The following is a 7,577-nucleotide window of genomic DNA, read 5'->3' as shown; positions in this document are numbered from 1 at the left end:
ACTGATAAATCTGGTGAGTAAAAAAGATAACTATGGGTGGTAAATTAGCAGTACTCAGTCAGGGTCTTGTTTTTACTGATGATTATGGTGGAATAATAGAAGTCAGCAGTTTTGGTTAACTGATATGTAAAAACAAGAGTAGCCCTCCACCTCCGCTGTGACTTGTCTTGTTCTACAAACAAGATCATCATTCTTGTTTTGGTCTGACCATTTTGTTATATACTCAAGAGGGGTATGGAATCTCTTGGGTTATAGGCTTAAGGTCATGATGTAAACAAAATTTGATAGCCCCCCCCCCCCCCCCACTGTAATTTTCTTAGCTAATGTTTATAGTTTTTAAAAGCAAACTATATTATTTGCCTATGAACTAAAAACTAATGATTGTGTCATTAAAATAATCATAAAGGTTAATACTATGATTAAAGGGAGGTAGGGGGTTTTACACTCACACATGCACATACAGTGTCAAATATAATTATCCTTTGAGAGCTGTCCAGCAGTCTCTCTGAGCGTGAGGGTCAAGTAATAGAGATGAGAGACACTGCTCAGGCCCACATGCATAGGTGTCACACAATGTTCTAACATAGCATGGAGGTTTGTTTATTATATAGGCTGGTGATTACATACTTCTTTGGCACACAGTTTTCTACATATGTGTTTCCATAGTACTTAACAACAGACGCGTAGCCTAAGGAGATAGTCAATGAAATGTTGTTATAGATGAATGACATAAACAGGGTGATCTAGAGGTTCTCCTTGACCAAAGGAGAATCATTGTTACTTTTGGTCAGCTTTCATAATCACAATTACTTAGGAGATGGATAAAACATTTCATAGCTAGATAGAAGATTAGAGGGCAACTTAATGACAGACCAGATTTGGGGTTTCCCTCAGTTTACAAGTTCTATTTTTCTTGTGTTACTTTAAAGCACCTGGCAATGTTGCCTAGTTTCTGTCCGTAAACAGAATTCAGTGGAGTATGTCTTCAAGGTGATTGATGTTCTTGGCTTGCCTGACTTATAATAGAAGTGAATGTAACTGTGGAAAGGGAAAGGAGGGGAATAATGGCAGTGATCTTTAGGTTTTAATTCTCTTAATAGAATCTTTTAGGGTATTAATCTGGGGGGATTAAGGTGGGATATATGTATGTTAACCCTATAAGTCTTTGCTCTCATAATTTCTCCTATATTGGGGAGGGAACAATAATTATAACCATCTCTACCTGAAGCATCTCAGGCTCTGTCATTGAGTCCAACAGGAGAATCAAAATAGAAAGGGAAAAATATGTTTATGAATCTCTCTCCCTGTTCCCGGTAAAGCTCGTGGGACCTGAGAAACTTTGAATTAATTAAGAAGCTTTTTCTGTCTGTAATGTTTCTTCCTCCTCAGCTGGTGACCCATGGGTGTCCCTGTATTAGCAAGTGGCCATATGGACTCTGGAGCTGACACATGCTGTTACATCAGGTATAATTCTCTCTTGAAGTAATTCTGGGCTTCAGGCAGAAGTCACTGGAGTGGTGAGATCAGAAACTCTCAGCCATAACAGGCCAAGAGACTACAAGATCAGTAGTCTTAATGGACACATGTGTAATCATCATCATCATCATCATCATCATCATCATTATCATTTACACTTGCAAAACACTATATATTATCTCATTTGAGCCTCAAAACTCCCGTGAAGGAGGTAGTGTTATTGTTCCCATTTCATTGATGAGGAAATAGTCACATAGCTAATAAGTGTCTGAGTAATATTTGAACTGAGGTTTTTCCCAATTTGAAGTCTAATACAATTAACCATGACACTCCCTGTAAGCCCCTTGTGCTAACCTTGGGCAATGCAGGTGCAGCCCTGACACAACTTCAGGTGCAGAGTAATCTCTTCTAGCTGCTGTCTTTGGCCATGAATTACTTACAAGTCTTACTTATAATTACTTACAAGGATCATTACAAAAGTTGAGTAGTAGAGACTTATAACAGAAGACCAGAAGTGAAAAGTCCCTCCAAGGTCATCAAGTCCAGTCCACAGTTGGGAGCAGAAATCTCCCTCCACAATGATTCCTCCAAAACCTTTAAATTTTACCTTCTCCATCACCTCACTCTAGTGTGACAAGGCAATCACTTTAAAAGACTGATATATATTAATTTAAGGTCGCCAAGGAATTCAGCTATGTAATTCCTTAATGAAAACTCAAGTCAGCAGTCAACCTTTTATGGAGTTTTTAATTACAAACAGGAGGAAGAAAGGTATTAGAGAGAAAGCGGAGAGAAGAGAGAAGGGAATAGGGCTTAAATACCCCCTCTGTTTAGGCTGGGCCAAAAGGCCCAAGCCCTTAGATAGCTGAGGCAAAGAAAAGAGATCAGTCCCTATCACTCACATGACCAAAATGGAGAAACAGTCTCAGGGGCCTCCACCTCCAGCTTCCTTCAGAGCAAGCTTCTCAGAGCAAAAACTCTCCAACCACCCTCTAGTCCTCAGACCCCTCTATCTTTAAGGAAACCATCCAAGTTCCCTCCCCTCAGTTCTCACATCTACCAATCACTGTCCATGTCTTCCCTGTGCCAATGGTGGCTCTAGCTTAACCCAGGACCGCCCAGAGGTCTGCCCCTTTGCACATGTCTGTTGAAGATCATATTCTCAAATAATTAAATCTTGATCCTTTGCTGCAGCCCTTCCTAAATCCTGTTACCCTGAGTAGGGTGGAGATTGGAAGTTCCAAGACCTGGTTCTGTCATTCCAAGTATCTCTATTGTATCAATTCTAAAATCAATCATGACTCAAAGAACTTCCTGTTCTATGCTTAAGCATAGGTCAAAGCCCTTTCCATTGTTTAGCAAAAGGTTTCTGTCCTAAAGTAATCTTAAGAAGGGAGGAGGAGGAACCTCCCATGCCAATGGGGTTCACATTCCAATAGAGTTCCCACTATCAGTAGGAAATTCCCTACAAGCATGAAACCTTCCAATGGTGAAATTTCCAACATGGTTTACACTAGTAGAGGACAGAAGAGATTTTCCATTCAAAGTCAGATGGTGGGGAAATAAGTAAGATTTTATGAGTGATAGGAAATGATCCTCAGGTCACTTCCCTCATACCACACCCAGTTATCAAGGTGATTGAACCTTGTTATCTCTGAGAAGCAGTCAGATTGATTGCTCACTGGCCTGAGGCAGAGAGGGCAGCCATTTTTGCTCTCTGGCCTTGAAGAGACTACTTTGGCTGGCCAGGTTCTGCAAAATTCTGGTCACCCGTTTATACCATTTTAACAGGGGCTCTCTTCACCCTAATAACACACAGTTGGGGATGAGCCATGGCACACAATAGGGTGCTGGCACCAGCTCACTATCTGGGAGGGGGAAAGCATGAAACAAGGTCCCTAAAACGTTCCAAGAGGTTCCCCATCACTGCCCTAAGATCTTGAATTCATTGAACTTCTATGGGCTTCAGTTATGGGAGTAGAGTAAATGATCTTCAAGATCTAAATTCCAGTATTCTTTTGGGGCTCAAATATGAAAACAATATCCTAGATTTGACCTGATCTGGAAAAAATAATAGAATATCTTCACTTCCCTGATTGTAACCATTGTTGTTCTGTCATTTCAGTTTTGTCTGACTCTTTCTTATCCCATTTGGATTCTTTTTTCTATGGGGGTAAAAAATGGAGTGCTTTGACATTTCCTTTTCCAGCTAATTTTACAGATGCGAAAACTGAGATTGCCTACTCATTAAACCTCTGCTAAGGCAGCTTTAAAAGCATCAGGGTTTTGGCTGCTATTTTGAGTCCATTAAAATATTTTTTTCATGGGATCCCTTGGCATGCCCTCCTCTATATAATTAATGACTATTTTACTGAACTTGAATTTATTTTTGAAACATTGATAATAATAAATGTTTACATATATTCCCAGATCCTATTAGAACCTGCCATATAAAAGCCCATTGATCCTGACAACAATAGATTTCACCTCAGATGAATGTCTTCATGTTAAACTAACCCTTCAGACTGTTGTAGTATCATCTGGATGTCCCACTGATTTTTACTTCAGTTGTGGATACCAGAACAATCAGAGGATCTAAAGGCAAGAGCTAGAAGCAATCTTTCAGGTTATATATTCCAACACAATCCATTATCAGATGAGGAAATCAAGATCCCAAAGTGACCTATTCTATGAATAGTTAGCATTTCTAGAGTTTATAAAGCACCATACACACATGACCTCATCTGAGGCTCACAAAACCCTATTTTTACCCCCCTTTTTACTGGGCAGGGGGAAGGAAGAGGTTCAAAGAGGTTATGGAATTTATCAAAGATCACAAGGCTGGGAAGTGTCTGAGGCAGATATCAAACCCTGGGCTTTTTTCATCCAACTGCTCCCTCTCCCTTCTCTGGAGCATTGAATGATTGGCACACGCTGGTTTATTTTGTGGTCAGCTGACTGAGCTGATGCAGCTGCTTGGAGCATGGGCCAGGGAAGCATGGAATCAGTTTTTAATTAAGCCCAGCCAGGTGATTGTGTGATCTTTTTTCTCTCACTCCCCCTAAGCTTTACCAATAAGTAATTACAAATTAATACAGTCTCCAGAGAATTTTATGGTAACAGATCAAATACTTTCTGGGATTGTCTTGGCAGAAGACTCCCAGGTTTTGTTAACTTGTCTATAGTAATTTTCAATTGAATTTCTCTTTCTATATCTCGATGTTGGACTTTAAAGGTACTATAGAGGCATTCTGATGATTTATGCAGTTTTAATTTTTTTATCCTACAACTTTGATCAAGTTGTTAATTTTTTAATACTTTTTGGTTGATTCTGTATGTATATCATATATCATCTCGGAAGACTGTTAGTTTTATTTTCTCATTGTCTGTTCTGATTCCTTCATTTCTTCTTCTCTCATTGCTATAGCTAGTATTTCTAGCACAATATTTGACAAGAGTTGTGGTAATGGACATCTTTGCTTCAACCCTGATCTTGCTAGGAAGGCTTCTAGTTTATCCTCATGGTTTTAAATAGAAAGCAATTTATTATTGTGAGGAATGTTCTATTTAGTCTGGTGTTTTGTGGGCTGTTTATAGGAATGGGTGCTGAATTTGTTCAAAAATTTTTTCTGCATCTATTGAGATATCCACATGGTTTTGTTGATTTTGTTATTAATATGATCCATTGTGGTGTTGATTTTTCTAATGTTGAACCAACCCTGTATTCCTGGTACAAAACTTGCCTGTTCATGATGAATGATTGTTGTGATATATTGATATAATCTTCATGCTAGGATTTTATTTCAAATTTCTCTGTCAATATTCATTGAGGAGAATGGTCTATAATTTTCTTTCTCTGAATTTTCTTTTGACCTTTGTGCTTTCACAGGGGGCATAAACCTCAGTTTAATGAGCAATTAAACTATTTCAAGTTTGTGTGTCAGGAGTTAATGTACTTACTTCCAGAAGGAGAGATGTCATGTGATGGAATTTTATCCCATCCCATGAAAGGGACAGCCCTGACTACCATTCCATTAATCATGTTCAACTCAATTTCCCCATCTATAAAATTACTTTAAAAAAAAAGAAATGGAAAAACTAAGTAGGATCAGGATAAGTCAAACATGAATGAAATGCTTAAAAAACAAGAGCAAATGTTTATTGATAGAACAATTGATGGATTCAACCATTCAAGCTGGAATGTTAATGGTCTCATCAATAATGGATAAAGAAAGTAGAACATATTAATGATATCAACGTGAACATTAAACGTGAAGCACTAAAGACAGAAAGATAAAAAAGAACATTTAAAAAATCTTCAGATAACAGGATGCAATAGGATGCGGTCACTAAGGTAGAGAAAACTAGAGAAATTCAGGTAAAGTTTCAGGGAAATGTGTGCAAGTAGATAGGATTCAGGTGTTGTCAAGTTCATGTAACATATATATCCCAATATGATACAGGTCACTTCTTAAGTACCTCTTCTGACTTGTGAAGGAATTCTTATTCAGTGTTCCAGATATGAGGAACCAAAGAGAAATAAATGAGGAAACAAAGTTTTATCTTGTGAGCTTATTCATTTATTTATTAAGTAATGGATATCAGTGACTTAACAGATCAGGACAAGGTTCTCTCCATCATCTTAGAGCTGGACTTTAACCACAGGCGATATGTACTTTTATATAGTAAAGAAGCAATCAATCACATAAGACCAATTAATTAAAAACTATATAGTATAAGTTACCTTACTTGCAATTGAGTGGAAATTAGAGACTTTCCATGTTGGGAGAGGAAGAATGAAAAGGTGAAATTTCCTAAAGTCAGAAAAAGGAGTGCTTTACTCTTCCCAAGTGAATGCATATTATCAAATAAACATGAAAACAATAACTAATTGATCAGTTTATGTCCAGTTTTAAGATAAAACACATAGGCTTTTTGAGATGTCTAATTATGAGAAAATTCCTTACATCAGTCTTAGGATCTGAAAGGTATATGTTAATGAGTCTCTCCAGAGTGTAACAGTTAAAATTTGGGAATATGGGGAGACTGAGGCAGGTAGAAATTAGTTTCTCTCTGCAAGGAGTATTATATTTTTTTAGAGGTTTATTAAAGGTTAAAGATTAAAGAAAATACAGAATAAGAAAAAACACATGCCTAGGCCAGAGGCCTAGGCCAGATAACCTCACATCACAGAAGAGATGCATGTGCTCCAAAACAGAAGTCCAAAAGAGGCCCCAAAAACCTTTGCCACCAGCTTAAATCCTTCCTCGATCTCGGCCCACCTCAGAATTCCGTGAGATTACAAAGCATTTTGGGGAAGTGGAGCAAAGGCTTGTGGGGATTGTAGTCCTATATTCGAGTCTATTTTTTACATTCCCACGTTTGATCGTTGTTGGGGAGCAAAGTTTCCACAAAAAGGATCATGAGAACATAATCAACTTAAACATTACAATAATTTGAGGATAAGAGAAAGAAAAAAACCAATAATTGCTGAAACGCATTGACAAAAAGCCAGTTGGGGGAAGTCCCCTTTGGCATAAAAGTATACATACAAATAAATGTTCAATCAACCACACCCAAAGTTCAATTTTGTGCAACTTGTGGTCTGGAGGCATCTTCATGGTGGCTTCTCCAACAGTTCAGTTCTGGATTCAGAGAGGTAGCATCTTCTTTACCTAAAATTCTTCTCAAAAGGAATTTAAACTTTGCAATTTAAATAATAATATTTTTTTACATATCCCCCGTTAAGAGGGTGATTGACAAATACAGGATCACTTAGGGATGCATGGCTGAGGTATGAGGTATATGAATCAATTGGTAAGAGTTATTAAAAGACATCAGAAAAATTGAAATAAAAAAAGAAAAATTTCTGGATGAAAATATAGACTATCAAAGTCTTATGTGAAAAATTCCAAGTAAAAGAAAAATAAATCTATAACAGGTCCTTGAATCAGGGTCCAATCAAAATGATCTAAGCAATGATGCATTTACCCAGTCAATAGCCAGGACTACAGAAAGGTACCACACTATGAGAGGCAGAAAAGAAAGGGACCAGATCATAAAAGCCAAGTAGGAGCCAAGTTTGGGGATACTCGTCTGTG

This window comes from Monodelphis domestica, chromosome 3, assembly GCF_027887165.1.
Source record: "Monodelphis domestica isolate mMonDom1 chromosome 3, mMonDom1.pri, whole genome shotgun sequence".
Classification (NCBI taxonomy): domain Eukaryota; kingdom Metazoa; phylum Chordata; class Mammalia; order Didelphimorphia; family Didelphidae; genus Monodelphis; species Monodelphis domestica.
Note: the sequence above shows the minus strand (reverse complement) of the source record.